Raw genomic sequence first — 13,311 nt, forward strand, 5'->3', positions numbered from 1 at the left:
CGGAAACACAGAAACACAGACGACACACAACAAGAGGTGGCAATCTATTCATTAATTGCATTTAATCAATGAGCTCATTATCACTCATGCATTGTCCAACAGGTGTTGAAATAATGGGATTAAAAGGGGAGATCCCTTCAGAAAGACAGAAACAATAGCAAAGACAAAAAACACTTTTGGAATCTGCTTTTAGTCAACACATAAGGAAAGGGTGCACCGGTCCTGGAAATACTGCAATACCAGGTCAATGCGTGGAGTGGACAGAGCAAGCTCTATTTCCATCTCCCTGTTCTAAAAATCCATTTAATATATGGTCCCCAGATAGGGGACGTATCAGATATTAAACTGATAAGAACAGATACTACACTTGATCTTAGCCAAAAGGCCGAGAAGCGATAACCCGAACGGGCCGCGCGTTGCCCGAGCCTGCCCGATACTGCTGTTCAGCCCTTGCAGCGATTCAGCCTACTTCTAGGCAATTCCATGGGGCCCTGCAGGCTCACACACTCACAGCTACACGGGAGGTGAATAAAGGCCGGAGAGGAAGCCAGACAGGATTTGCTTCTTTTGCTTGCACCACAATGCAGTGCTGAAAGAGGAGGAATCGACATAAAAACGCCTTCCTGGCAACGCCCAAATGCCCTGCTGCCATGCAGATAAACACTGGCAGCGGCAGCAAGTGCATGCCCACAGCCACCCCTTGTTCCTTCACACCTTGTATCAGCTGTAATCCAGTCCAGTCCAGTGCTGCCTGCTGAGCAGCACTGACCAACACTGCCTGGGCCCAGGCTTTTATCTCTGAGGCCCCATTATGATGTCAGAAAGCTGGCTCTGGAATCCTGAGGGCTCCACTATGACACGTGCAAAGTTCCGTCTGAACTTTATATAAGACGGTGAGGCTCAGTCAGTCACTCAGTGTTGCCTGAGAGGGCAACACTGCAACAGCCGGCCGCCAGGCTGTCTTTTTTTTGCACAGCTAGTTGCCTCCAGGAGGCCACAAGAGGGAGACAAGGGACTGCAAAATGGAAAATAGGCATCCACCAACTTTACAGACAACTTCTCCTTGCTCCTACAACCTCCATCCTTGCACAGTTTGTTATTCTTCTAGGTAACATAGTAACAAATCCAAATTGCTGCTCTCTTTGTAGGCAAGCAAGGCTTTGTTGCAACTGCAATTCTTACTTCTTCTTGAAATGTAGGGACGACAGTACATTCCATCACATCCATCTAGTGTACACAGGTAGGTCCATTGTGGCGGGCAGGCGAGCGGGCGGGCTGCTTTATTGGCTGTTTGCTGTTCCCCTACTCCACTCCACTATTTGACTGTTGTGCTGCATCAATCAATCAATCAATCAATCAATCAATCAATCAATCAATAAATCAATCAGTGGCTGGCTCAGGTGCAGCTCTTTAACTTACCTAAAAGGGAGGGCGGAGAGAAGACAAGGAAGGTGAATGAGGTGTTCCAATGTGAAATGCCGGAAACACAGAAACACAGACGACACACAACAAGAGGTGGCAATCTATTCATTAATTGCATTTAATCAATGAGCTCATTATCACTCATGCATTGTCCAACAGGTGTTGAAATAATGGGATTAAAAGGGGAGATCCCTTCAGAAAGACAGAAACAATAGCAAAGACAAAAAACACTTTTGGAATCTGCTTTTAGTCAACACATAAGGAAAGGGTGCACCGGTCCTGGAAATACTGCAATACCAGGTCAATGCGTGGAGTGGACAGAGCAAGCTCTATTTCCATCTCCCTGTTCTAAAAATCCATTTAATATATGGTCCCCAGATAGGGGACGTATCAGATATTAAACTGATAAGAACAGATACTACACTTGATCTTAGCCAAAAGGCCGAGAAGCGATAACCCGAACGGGCCGCGCGTTGCCCGAGCCTGCCCGATACTGCTGTTCAGCCCTTGCAGCGATTCAGCCTACTTCTAGGCAATTCCATGGGGCCCTGCAGGCTCACACACTCACAGCTACACGGGAGGTGAATAAAGGCCGGAGAGGAAGCCAGACAGGATTTGCTTCTTTTGCTTGCACCACAATGCAGTGCTGAAAGAGGAGGAATCTACATAAAAACGCCTTCCTGGCAACGCCCAAATGCCCTGCTGCCATGCAGATAAACACTGGCAGCGGCAGCAAGTGCATGCCCACAGCCACCCCTTGTTCCTTCACACCTTGTATCAGCTGTAATCCAGTCCAGTCCAGTGCTGCCTGCTGAGCAGCACTGACCAACACTGCCTGGGCCCAGGCTTTTATCTCTGAGGCCCCATTATGATGTCAGAAAGCTGGCTCTGGAATCCTGAGGGCTCCACTATGACACGTGCAAAGTTCCGTCTGAACTTTATATAAGACGGTGAGGCTCAGTCAGTCACTCAGTGTTGCCTGAGAGGGCAACACTGCAACAGCCGGCCGCCAGGCTGTCTTTTTTTTGCACAGCTAGTTGCCTCCAGGAGGCCACAAGAGGGAGACAAGGGACTGCAAAATGGAAAATAGGCATCCACCAACTTTACAGACAACTTCTCCTTGCTCCTACAACCTCCATCCTTGCACAGTTTGTTATTCTTCTAGGTAACATAGTAACAAATCCAAATTGCTGCTCTCTTTGTAGGCAAGCAAGGCTTTGTTGCAACTGCAATTCTTACTTCTTCTTGAAATGTAGGGACGACAGTACATTCCATCACATCCATCTAGTGTACACAGGTAGGTCCATTGTGGCGGGCAGGCGAGCGGGCGGGCTGCTTTATTGGCTGTTTGCTGTTCCCCTACTCCACTCCACTATTTGACTGTTGTGCTGCATCAATCAATCAATCAATCAATCAATCAATCAATCAATCAATCAATCAATCAATCAATCAATCAATCAGTGGCTGGCTCAGGTGCAGCTCTTTAACTTACCTAAAAGGGAGGGCGGAGAGAAGACAAGGAAGGTGAATGAGGTGTTCCAATGTGAAATGCCGGAAACACAGAAACACAGACGACACACAACAAGAGGTGGCAATCTATTCATTAATTGCATTTAATCAATGAGCTCATTATCACTCATGCATTGTCCAACAGGTGTTGAAATAATGGGATTAAAAGGGGAGATCCCTTCAGAAAGACAGAAACAATAGCAAAGACAAAAAACACTTTTGGAATCTGCTTTTAGTCAACACATAAGGAAAGGGTGCACCGGTCCTGGAAATACTGCAATACCAGGTCAATGCGTGGAGTGGACAGAGCAAGCTCTATTTCCATCTCCCTGTTCTAAAAATCCATTTAATATATGGTCCCCAGATAGGGGACGTATCAGATATTAAACTGATAAGAACAGATACTACACTTGATCTTAGCCAAAAGGCCGAGAAGCGATAACCCGAACGGGCCGCGCGTTGCCCGAGCCTGCCCGATACTGCTGTTCAGCCCTTGCAGCGATTCAGCCTACTTCTAGGCAATTCCATGGGGCCCTGCAGGCTCACACACTCACAGCTACACGGGAGGTGAATAAAGGCCGGAGAGGAAGCCAGACAGGATTTGCTTCTTTTGCTTGCACCACAATGCAGTGCTGAAAGAGGAGGAATCTACATAAAAACGCCTTCCTGGCAACGGCCAAATGCCCTGCTGCCATGCAGATAAACACTGGCAGCGGCAGCAAGTGCATGCCCACAGCCACCCCTTGTTCCTTCACACCTTGTATCAGCTGTAATCCAGTCCAGTCCAGTGCTGCCTGCTGAGCAGCACTGACCAATACTGCCTGGGTCCAGGCTTTTATCTCTGAGGCCCCATTATGATGTCAGAAAGCTGGCTCTGGAATCCTGAGGGCTCCACTATGACACGTGCAAAGTTCCGTCTGAACTTTATATAAGACGGTGAGGCTCAGTCAGTCACTCAGTGTTGCCTGAGAGGGCAACACTGCAACAGCCGGCCGCCAGGCTGTCTTTTTTTTGCACAGCTAGTTGCCTCCAGGAGGCCACAAGAGGGAGACAAGGGACTGCAAAATGGAAAATAGGCATCCACCAACTTTACAGACAACTTCTCCTTGCTCCTACAACCTCCATCCTTGCACAGTTTGTTATTCTTCTAGGTAACATAGTAACAAATCCAAATTGCTGCTCTCTTTGTAGGCAAGCAAGGCTTTGTTGCAACTGCAATTCTTACTTCTTCTTGAAATGTAGGGACGACAGTACATTCCATCACATCCATCTAGTGTACACAGGTAGGTCCATTGTGGCGGGCAGGCGAGCGGGCGGGCTGCTTTATTGGCTGTTTGCTGTTCCCCTACTCCACTCCACTATTTGACTGTTGTGCTGCATCAATCAATCAATCAATCAATCAATCAATCAATCAATCAATCAATCAATCAATCAGTGGCTGGCTCAGGTGCAGCTCTTTAACTTACCTAAAAGGGAGGGCGGAGAGAAGACAAGGAAGGTGAATGAGGTGTTCCAATGTGAAATGCCGGAAACACAGAAACACAGACGACACACAACAAGAGGTGGCAATCTATTCATTAATTGCATTTAATCAATGAGCTCATTATCACTCATGCATTGTCCAACAGGTGTTGAAATAATGGGATTAAAAGGGGAGATCCCTTCAGAAAGACAGAAACAATAGCAAAGACAAAAAACACTTTTGGAATCTGCTTTTAGTCAACACATAAGGAAAGGGTGCACCGGTCCTGGAAATACTGCAATACCAGGTCAATGCGTGGAGTGGACAGAGCAAGCTCTATTTCCATCTCCCTGTTCTAAAGATCCATTTAATATATGGTCCCCAGATAGGGGACGTATCAGATATTAAACTGATAAGAACAGATACTACACTTGATCTTAGCCAAAAGGCCGAGAAGCGATAACCCGAACGGGCCGCGTGTTGCCCGAGCCTGCCCGATACTGCTGTTCAGCCCTTGCAGCGATTCAGCCTACTTCTAGGCAATTCCATGGGGCCCTGCAGGCTCACACACTCACAGCTACACGGGAGGTGAATAAAGGCCGGAGAGGAAGCCAGACAGGATTTGCTTCTTTTGCTTGCACCACAATGCAGTGCTGAAAGAGGAGGAATCGACATAAAAACGCCTTCCTGGCAACGCCCAAATGCCCTGCTGCCATGCAGATAAACACTGGCAGCGGCAGCAAGTGCATGCCCACAGCCACCCCTTGTTCCTTCACACCTTGTATCAGCTGTAATCCAGTCCAGTCCAGTGCTGCCTGCTGAGCAGCACTGACCAACACTGCCTGGGCCCAGGCTTTTATCTCTGAGGCCCCATTATGATGTCAGAAAGCTGGCTCTGGAATCCTGAGGGCTCCACTATGACACGTGCAAAGTTCCGTCTGAACTTTATATAAGACGGTGAGGCTCAGTCAGTCACTCAGTGTTGCCTGAGAGGGCAACACTGCAACAGCCGGCCGCCAGGCTGTCTTTTTTTTGCACAGCTAGTTGCCTCCAGGAGGCCACAAGAGGGAGACAAGGGACTGCAAAATGGAAAATAGGCATCCACCAACTTTACAGACAACTTCTCCTTGCTCCTACAACCTCCATCCTTGCACAGTTTGTTATTCTTCTAGGTAACATAGTAACAAATCCAAATTGCTGCTCTCTTTGTAGGCAAGCAAGGCTTTGTTGCAACTGCAATTCTTACTTCTTCTTGAAATGTAGGGACGACAGTACATTCCATCACATCCATCTAGTGTACACAGGTAGGTCCATTGTGGCGGGCAGGCGAGCGGGCGGGCTGCTTTATTGGCTGTTTGCTGTTCCCCTACTCCACTCCACTATTTGACTGTTGTGCTGCATCAATCAATCAATCAATCAATCAATCAATCAATCAATCAATCAATCAATCAATCAATCAATCAATCAATCAATCAATCAATCAATCAGTGGCTGGCTCAGGTGCAGCTCTTTAACTTACCTAAAAGGGAGGGCGGAGAGAAGACAAGGAAGGTGAATGAGGTGTTCCAATGTGAAATGCCGGAAACACAGAAACACAGACGACACACAACAAGAGGTGGCAATCTATTCATTAATTGCATTTAATCAATGAGCTCATTATCACTCATGCATTGTCCAACAGGTGTTGAAATAATGGGATTAAAAGGGGAGATCCCTTCAGAAAGACAGAAACAATAGCAAAGACAAAAAACACTTTTGGAATCTGCTTTTAGTCAACACATAAGGAAAGGGTGCACCAGTCCTGGAAATACTGCAATACCAGGTCAATGCGTGGAGTGGACAGAGCAAGCTCTATTTCCATCTCCCTGTTCTAAAAATCCATTTAATATATGGTCCCCAGATAGGGGACGTATCAGATATTAAACTGATAAGAACAGATACTACACTTGATCTTAGCCAAAAGGCCGAGAAGCGATAACCCGAACGGGCCGCGCGTTGCCCGAGCCTGCCCGATACTGCTGTTCAGCCCTTGCAGCGATTCAGCCTACTTCTAGGCAATTCCATGGGGCCCTGCAGGCTCACACACTCACAGCTACACGGGAGGTGAATAAAGGCCGGAGAGGAAGCCAGACAGGATTTGCTTCTTTTGCTTGCACCACAATGCAGTGCTGAAAGAGGAGGAATCTACATAAAAACGCCTTCCTGGCAACGCCCAAATGCCCTGCTGCCATGCAGATAAACACTGGCAGCGGCAGCAAGTGCATGCCCACAGCCACCCCTTGTTCCTTCACACCTTGTATCAGCTGTAATCCAGTCCAGTCCAGTGCTGCCTGCTGAGCAGCACTGACCAACACTGCCTGGGCCCAGGCTTTTATCTCTGAGGCCCCATTATGATGTCAGAAAGCTGGCTCTGGAATCCTGAGGGCTCCACTATGACACGTGCAAAGTTCCGTCTGAACTTTATATAAGACGGTGAGGCTCAGTCAGTCACTCAGTGTTGCCTGAGAGGGCAACACTGCAACAGCCGGCCGCCAGGCTGTCTTTTTTTTGCACAGCTAGTTGCCTCCAGGAGGCCACAAGAGGGAGACAAGGGACTGCAAAATGGAAAATAGGCATCCACCAACTTTACAGACAACTTCTCCTTGCTCCTACAACCTCCATCCTTGCACAGTTTGTTATTCTTCTAGGTAACATAGTAACAAATCCAAATTGCTGCTCTCTTTGTAGGCAAGCAAGGCTTTGTTGCAACTGCAATTCTTACTTCTTCTTGAAATGTAGGGACGACAGTACATTCCATCACATCCATCTAGTGTACACAGGTAGGTCCATTGTGGCGGGCAGGCGAGCGGGCAGGCTGCTTTATTGGCTGTTTGCTGTTCCCCTACTCCACTCCACTATTTGACTGTTGTGCTGCATCAATCAATCAATCAATCAATCAATCAATCAATCAATCAATCAATCAGTGGCTGGCTCAGGTGCAGCTCTTTAACTTACCTAAAAGGGAGGGCGGAGAGAAGACAAGGAAGGTGAATGAGGTGTTCCAATGTGAAATGCCGGAAACACAGAAACACAGACGACACACAACAAGAGGTGGCAATCTATTCATTAATTGCATTTAATCAATGAGCTCATTATCACTCATGCATTGTCCAACAGGTGTTGAAATAATGGGATTAAAAGGGGAGATCCCTTCAGAAAGACAGAAACAATAGCAAAGACAAAAAACACTTTTGGAATCTGCTTTTAGTCAACACATAAGGAAAGGGTGCACCGGTCCTGGAAATACTGCAATACCAGGTCAATGCGTGGAGTGGACAGAGCAAGCTCTATTTCCATCTCCCTGTTCTAAAAATCCATTTAATATATGGTCCCCAGATAGGGGACGTATCAGATATTAAACTGATAAGAACAGATACTACACTTGATCTTAGCCAAAAGGCCGAGAAGCGATAACCCGAACGGGCCGCGCGTTGCCCGAGCCTGCCCGATACTGCTGTTCAGCCCTTGCAGCGATTCAGCCTACTTCTAGGCAATTCCATGGGGCCCTGCAGGCTCACACACTCACAGCTACACGGGAGGTGAATAAAGGCCGGAGAGGAAGCCAGACAGGATTTGCTTCTTTTGCTTGCACCACAATGCAGTGCTGAAAGAGGAGGAATCGACATAAAAACGCCTTCCTGGCAACGCCCAAATGCCCTGCTGCCATGCAGATAAACACTGGCAGCGGCAGCAAGTGCATGCCCACAGCCACCCCTTGTTCCTTCACACCTTGTATCAGCTGTAATCCAGTCCAGTCCAGTGCTGCCTGCTGAGCAGCACTGACCAACACTGCCTGGGCCCAGGCTTTTATCTCTGAGGCCCCATTATGATGTCAGAAAGCTGGCTCTGGAATCCTGAGGGCTCCACTATGACACGTGCAAAGTTCCGTCTGAACTTTATATAAGACGGTGAGGCTCAGTCAGTCACTCAGTGTTGCCTGAGAGGGCAACACTGCAACAGCCGGCCGCCAGGCTGTCTTTTTTTTGCACAGCTAGTTGCCTCCAGGAGGCCACAAGAGGGAGACAAGGGACTGCAAAATGGAAAATAGGCATCCACCAACTTTACAGACAACTTCTCCTTGCTCCTACAACCTCCATCGTTGCACAGTTTGTTATTCTTCTAGGTAACATAGTAACAAATCCAAATTGCTGCTCTCTTTGTAGGCAAGCAAGGCTTTGTTGCAACTGCAATTCTTACTTCTTCTTGAAATGTAGGGACGACAGTACATTCCATCACATCCATCTAGTGTACACAGGTAGGTCCATTGTGGCGGGCAGGCGAGCGGGCGGGCTGCTTTATTGGCTGTTTGCTGTTCCCCTACTCCACTCCACTATTTGACTGTTGTGCTGCATCAATCAATCAATCAATCAATCAATCAATCAATCAATCAATCAATCAATCAATCAGTGGCTGGCTCAGGTGCAGCTCTTTAACTTACCTAAAAGGGAGGGCGGAGAGAAGACAAGGAAGGTGAATGAGGTGTTCCAATGTGAAATGCCGGAAACACAGAAACACAGACGACACACAACAAGAGGTGGCAATCTATTCATTAATTGCATTTAATCAATGAGCTCATTATCACTCATGCATTGTCCAACAGGTGTTGAAATAATGGGATTAAAAGGGGAGATCCCTTCAGAAAGACAGAAACAATAGCAAAGACAAAAAACACTTTTGGAATCTGCTTTTAGTCAACACATAAGGAAAGGGTGCACCGGTCCTGGAAATACTGCAATACCAGGTCAATGCGTGGAGTGGACAGAGCAAGCTCTATTTCCATCTCCCTGTTCTAAAAATCCATTTAATATATGGTCCCCAGATAGGGGACGTATCAGATATTAAACTGATAAGAACAGATACTACACTTGATCTTAGCCAAAAGGCCGAGAAGCGATAACCCGAACGGGCCGCGCGTTGCCCGAGCCTGCCCGATACTGCTGTTCAGCCCTTGCAGCGATTCAGCCTACTTCTAGGCAATTCCATGGGGCCCTGCAGGCTCACACACTCACAGCTACACGGGAGGTGAATAAAGGCCGGAGAGGAAGCCAGACAGGATTTGCTTCTTTTGCTTGCACCACAATGCAGTGCTGAAAGAGGAGGAATCGACATAAAAACGCCTTCCTGGCAACGCCCAAATGCCCTGCTGCCATGCAGATAAACACTGGCAGCGGCAGCAAGTGCATGCCCACAGCCACCCCTTGTTCCTTCACACCTTGTATCAGCTGTAATCCAGTCCAGTCCAGTGCTGCCTGCTGAGCAGCACTGACCAACACTGCCTGGGCCCAGGCTTTTATCTCTGAGGCCCCATTATGATGTCAGAAAGCTGGCTCTGGAATCCTGAGGGCTCCACTATGACACGTGCAAAGTTCCGTCTGAACTTTATATAAGACGGTGAGGCTCAGTCAGTCACTCAGTGTTGCCTGAGAGGGCAACACTGCAACAGCCGGCCGCCAGGCTGTCTTTTTTTTGCACAGCTAGTTGCCTCCAGGAGGCCACAAGAGGGAGACAAGGGACTGCAAAATGGAAAATAGGCATCCACCAACTTTACAGACAACTTCTCCTTGCTCCTACAACCTCCATCCTTGCACAGTTTGTTATTCTTCTAGGTAACATAGTAACAAATCCAAATTGCTGCTCTCTTTGTAGGCAAGCAAGGCTTTGTTGCAACTGCAATTCTTACTTCTTCTTGAAATGTAGGGACGACAGTACATTCCATCACATCCATCTAGTGTACACAGGTAGGTCCATTGTGGCGGGCAGGCGAGCGGGCGGGCTGCTTTATTGGCTGTTTGCTGTTCCCCTACTCCACTCCACTATTTGACTGTTGTGCTGCATCAATCAATCAATCAATCAATCAATCAATCAATCAATCAATCAATCAATCAATCAATCAATCAGTGGCTGGCTCAGGTGCAGCTCTTTAACTTACCTAAAAGGGAGGGCGGAGAGAAGACAAGGAAGGTGAATGAGGTGTTCCAATGTGAAATGCCGGAAACACAGAAACACAGACGACACACAACAAGAGGTGGCAATCTATTCATTAATTGCATTTAATCAATGAGCTCATTATCACTCATGCATTGTCCAACAGGTGTTGAAATAATGGGATTAAAAGGGGAGATCCCTTCAGAAAGACAGAAACAATAGCAAAGACAAAAAACACTTTTGGAATCTGCTTTTAGTCAACACATAAGGAAAGGGTGCACCGGTCCTGGAAATACTGCAATACCAGGTCAATGCGTGGAGTGGACAGAGCAAGCTCTATTTCCATCTCCCTGTTCTAAAAATCCATTTAATATATGGTCCCCAGATAGGGGACGTATCAGATATTAAACTGATAAGAACAGATACTACACTTGATCTTAGCCAAAAGGCCGAGAAGCGATAACCCGAACGGGCCGCGCGTTGCCCGAGCCTGCCCGATACTGCTGTTCAGCCCTTGCAGCGATTCAGCCTACTTCTAGGCAATTCCATGGGGCCCTGCAGGCTCACACACTCACAGCTACACGGGAGGTGAATAAAGGCCGGAGAGGAAGCCAGACAGGATTTGCTTCTTTTGCTTGCACCACAATGCAGTGCTGAAAGAGGAGGAATCTACATAAAAACGCCTTCCTGGCAACGCCCAAATGCCCTGCTGCCATGCAGATAAACACTGGCAGCGGCAGCAAGTGCATGCCCACAGCCACCCCTTGTTCCTTCACACCTTGTATCAGCTGTAATCCAGTCCAGTCCAGTGCTGCCTGCTGAGCAGCACTGACCAACACTGCCTGGGCCCAGGCTTTTATCTCTGAGGCCCCATTATGATGTCAGAAAGCTGGCTCTGGAATCCTGAGGGCTCCACTATGACACGTGCAAAGTTCCGTCTGAACTTTATATAAGACGGTGAGGCTCAGTCAGTCACTCAGTGTTGCCTGAGAGGGCAACACTGCAACAGCCGGCCGCCAGGCTGTCTTTTTTTTGCACAGCTAGTTGCCTCCAGGAGGCCACAAGAGGGAGACAAGGGACTGCAAAATGGAAAATAGGCATCCACCAACTTTACAGACAACTTCTCCTTGCTCCTACAACCTCCATCCTTGCACAGTTTGTTATTCTTCTAGGTAACATAGTAACAAATCCAAATTGCTGCTCTCTTTGTAGGCAAGCAAGGCTTTGTTGCAACTGCAATTCTTACTTCTTCTTGAAATGTAGGGACGACAGTACATTCCATCACATCCATCTAGTGTACACAGGTAGGTCCATTGTGGCGGGCAGGCGAGCGGGCGGGCTGCTTTATTGGCTGTTTGCTGTTCCCCTACTCCACTCCACTATTTGACTGTTGTGCTGCATCAATCAATCAATCAATCAATCAATCAATCAATCAATCAATCAATCAATCAGTGGCTGGCTCAGGTGCAGCTCTTTAACTTACCTAAAAGGGAGGGCGGAGAGAAGACAAGGAAGGTGAATGAGGTGTTCCAATGTGAAATGCCGGAAACACAGAAACACAGACGACACACAACAAGAGGTGGCAATCTATTCATTAATTGCATTTAATCAATGAGCTCATTATCACTCATGCATTTTCCAACAGGTGTTGAAATAATGGGATTAAAAGGGGAGATCCCTTCAGAAAGACAGAAACAATAGCAAAGACAAAAAACACTTTTGGAATCTGCTTTTAGTCAACACATAAGGAAAGGGTGCACCGGTCCTGGAAATACTGCAATACCAGGTCAATGCGTGGAGTGGACAGAGCAAGCTCTATTTCCATCTCCCTGTTCTAAAAATCCATTTAATATATGGTCCCCAGATAGGGGACGTATCAGATATTAAACTGATAAGAACAGATACTACACTTGATCTTAGCCAAAAGGCCGAGAAGCGATAACCCGAACGGGCCGCGCGTTGCCCGAGCCTGCCCGATACTGCTGTTCAGCCCTTGCAGCGATTCAGCCTACTTCTAGGCAATTCCATGGGGCCCTGCAGGCTCACACACTCACAGCTACACGGGAGGTGAATAAAGGCCGGAGAGGAAGCCAGACAGGATTTGCTTCTTTTGCTTGCACCACAATGCAGTGCTGAAAGAGGAGGAATCTACATAAAAACGCCTTCCTGGCAACGCCCAAATGCCCTGCTGCCATGCAGATAAACACTGGCAGCGGCAGCAAGTGCATGCCCACAGCCACCCCTTGTTCCTTCACACCTTGTATCAGCTGTAATCCAGTCCAGTCCAGTGCTGCCTGCTGAGCAGCACTGACCAACACTGCCTGGGCCCAGGCTTTTATCTCTGAGGCCCCATTATGATGTCAGAAAGCTGGCTCTGGAATCCTGAGGGCTCCACTATGACACGTGCAAAGTTCCGTCTGAACTTTATATAAGACGGTGAGGCTCAGTCAGTCACTCAGTGTTGCCTGAGAGGGCAACACTGCAACAGCCGGCCGCCAGGCTGTCTTTTTTTTGCACAGCTAGTTGCCTCCAGGAGGCCACAAGAGGGAGACAAGGGACTGCAAAATGGAAAATAGGCATCCACCAACTTTACAGACAACTTCTCCTTGCTCCTACAACCTCCATCCTTGCACAGTTTGTTATTCTTCTAGGTAACATAGTAACAAATCCAAATTGCTGCTCTCTTTGTAGGCAAGCAAGGCTTTGTTGCAACTGCAATTCTTACTTCTTCTTGAAATGTAGGGACGACAGTACATTCCATCACATCCATCTAGTGTACACAGGTAGGTCCATTGTGGCGGGCAGGCGAGCGGGCGGGCTGCTTTATTGGCTGTTTGCTGTTCCCCTACTCCACTCCACTATTTGACTGTTGTGCTGCATCAATCAATCAATCAATCAATCAATCAATCAATCAATCAATCAATCAATCAATCAGTGGCTGGCTCAGGTGCAGC

At 47.7% G+C, this 13,311-nt stretch overlaps 9 non-coding genes across 9 annotated transcripts; all 9 read right to left on the reverse strand.

Annotated features, from left to right (window-relative positions):
- Window positions 1-206: 206 nt before the first annotated feature.
- On the reverse strand, window positions 207-397 carry LOC142722225 (U2 spliceosomal RNA). The gene has a single exon (XR_012874542.1). It is a non-coding gene; the product is annotated as a U2 spliceosomal RNA (small nuclear RNA).
- A 1,288-nt stretch (window positions 398-1,685) lies between these two features.
- On the reverse strand, window positions 1,686-1,876 carry LOC142722226 (U2 spliceosomal RNA). The gene has a single exon (XR_012874543.1). It is a non-coding gene; the product is annotated as a U2 spliceosomal RNA (small nuclear RNA).
- Window positions 1,877-3,180: 1,304 nt separating this feature from the next.
- Window positions 3,181-3,371, reverse strand: LOC142722227 (U2 spliceosomal RNA). Its single transcript, XR_012874544.1, has one exon. It is a non-coding gene; the product is annotated as a U2 spliceosomal RNA (small nuclear RNA).
- A 1,292-nt stretch (window positions 3,372-4,663) lies between these two features.
- LOC142722320 (U2 spliceosomal RNA) lies at window positions 4,664-4,854 on the reverse strand. The gene has a single exon (XR_012874635.1). It is a non-coding gene; the product is annotated as a U2 spliceosomal RNA (small nuclear RNA).
- Window positions 4,855-6,178: 1,324 nt separating this feature from the next.
- On the reverse strand, window positions 6,179-6,369 carry LOC142722315 (U2 spliceosomal RNA). Its single transcript, XR_012874629.1, has one exon. It is a non-coding gene; the product is annotated as a U2 spliceosomal RNA (small nuclear RNA).
- Window positions 6,370-7,653: 1,284 nt separating this feature from the next.
- Window positions 7,654-7,844, reverse strand: LOC142722229 (U2 spliceosomal RNA). Its single transcript, XR_012874547.1, has one exon. It is a non-coding gene; the product is annotated as a U2 spliceosomal RNA (small nuclear RNA).
- A 1,292-nt stretch (window positions 7,845-9,136) lies between these two features.
- LOC142722230 (U2 spliceosomal RNA) lies at window positions 9,137-9,327 on the reverse strand. The gene has a single exon (XR_012874548.1). It is a non-coding gene; the product is annotated as a U2 spliceosomal RNA (small nuclear RNA).
- Window positions 9,328-10,627: 1,300 nt separating this feature from the next.
- Window positions 10,628-10,818, reverse strand: LOC142722231 (U2 spliceosomal RNA). Its single transcript, XR_012874549.1, has one exon. It is a non-coding gene; the product is annotated as a U2 spliceosomal RNA (small nuclear RNA).
- A 1,288-nt stretch (window positions 10,819-12,106) lies between these two features.
- On the reverse strand, window positions 12,107-12,297 carry LOC142722232 (U2 spliceosomal RNA). Its single transcript, XR_012874550.1, has one exon. It is a non-coding gene; the product is annotated as a U2 spliceosomal RNA (small nuclear RNA).
- Between the last annotated feature and the right edge of the window lie 1,014 nt (window positions 12,298-13,311).

Source organism: Rhinoderma darwinii, unplaced genomic scaffold (genome assembly GCF_050947455.1).
Source record: "Rhinoderma darwinii isolate aRhiDar2 unplaced genomic scaffold, aRhiDar2.hap1 Scaffold_533, whole genome shotgun sequence".
In the NCBI taxonomy this organism is placed as follows: domain Eukaryota; kingdom Metazoa; phylum Chordata; class Amphibia; order Anura; family Rhinodermatidae; genus Rhinoderma; species Rhinoderma darwinii.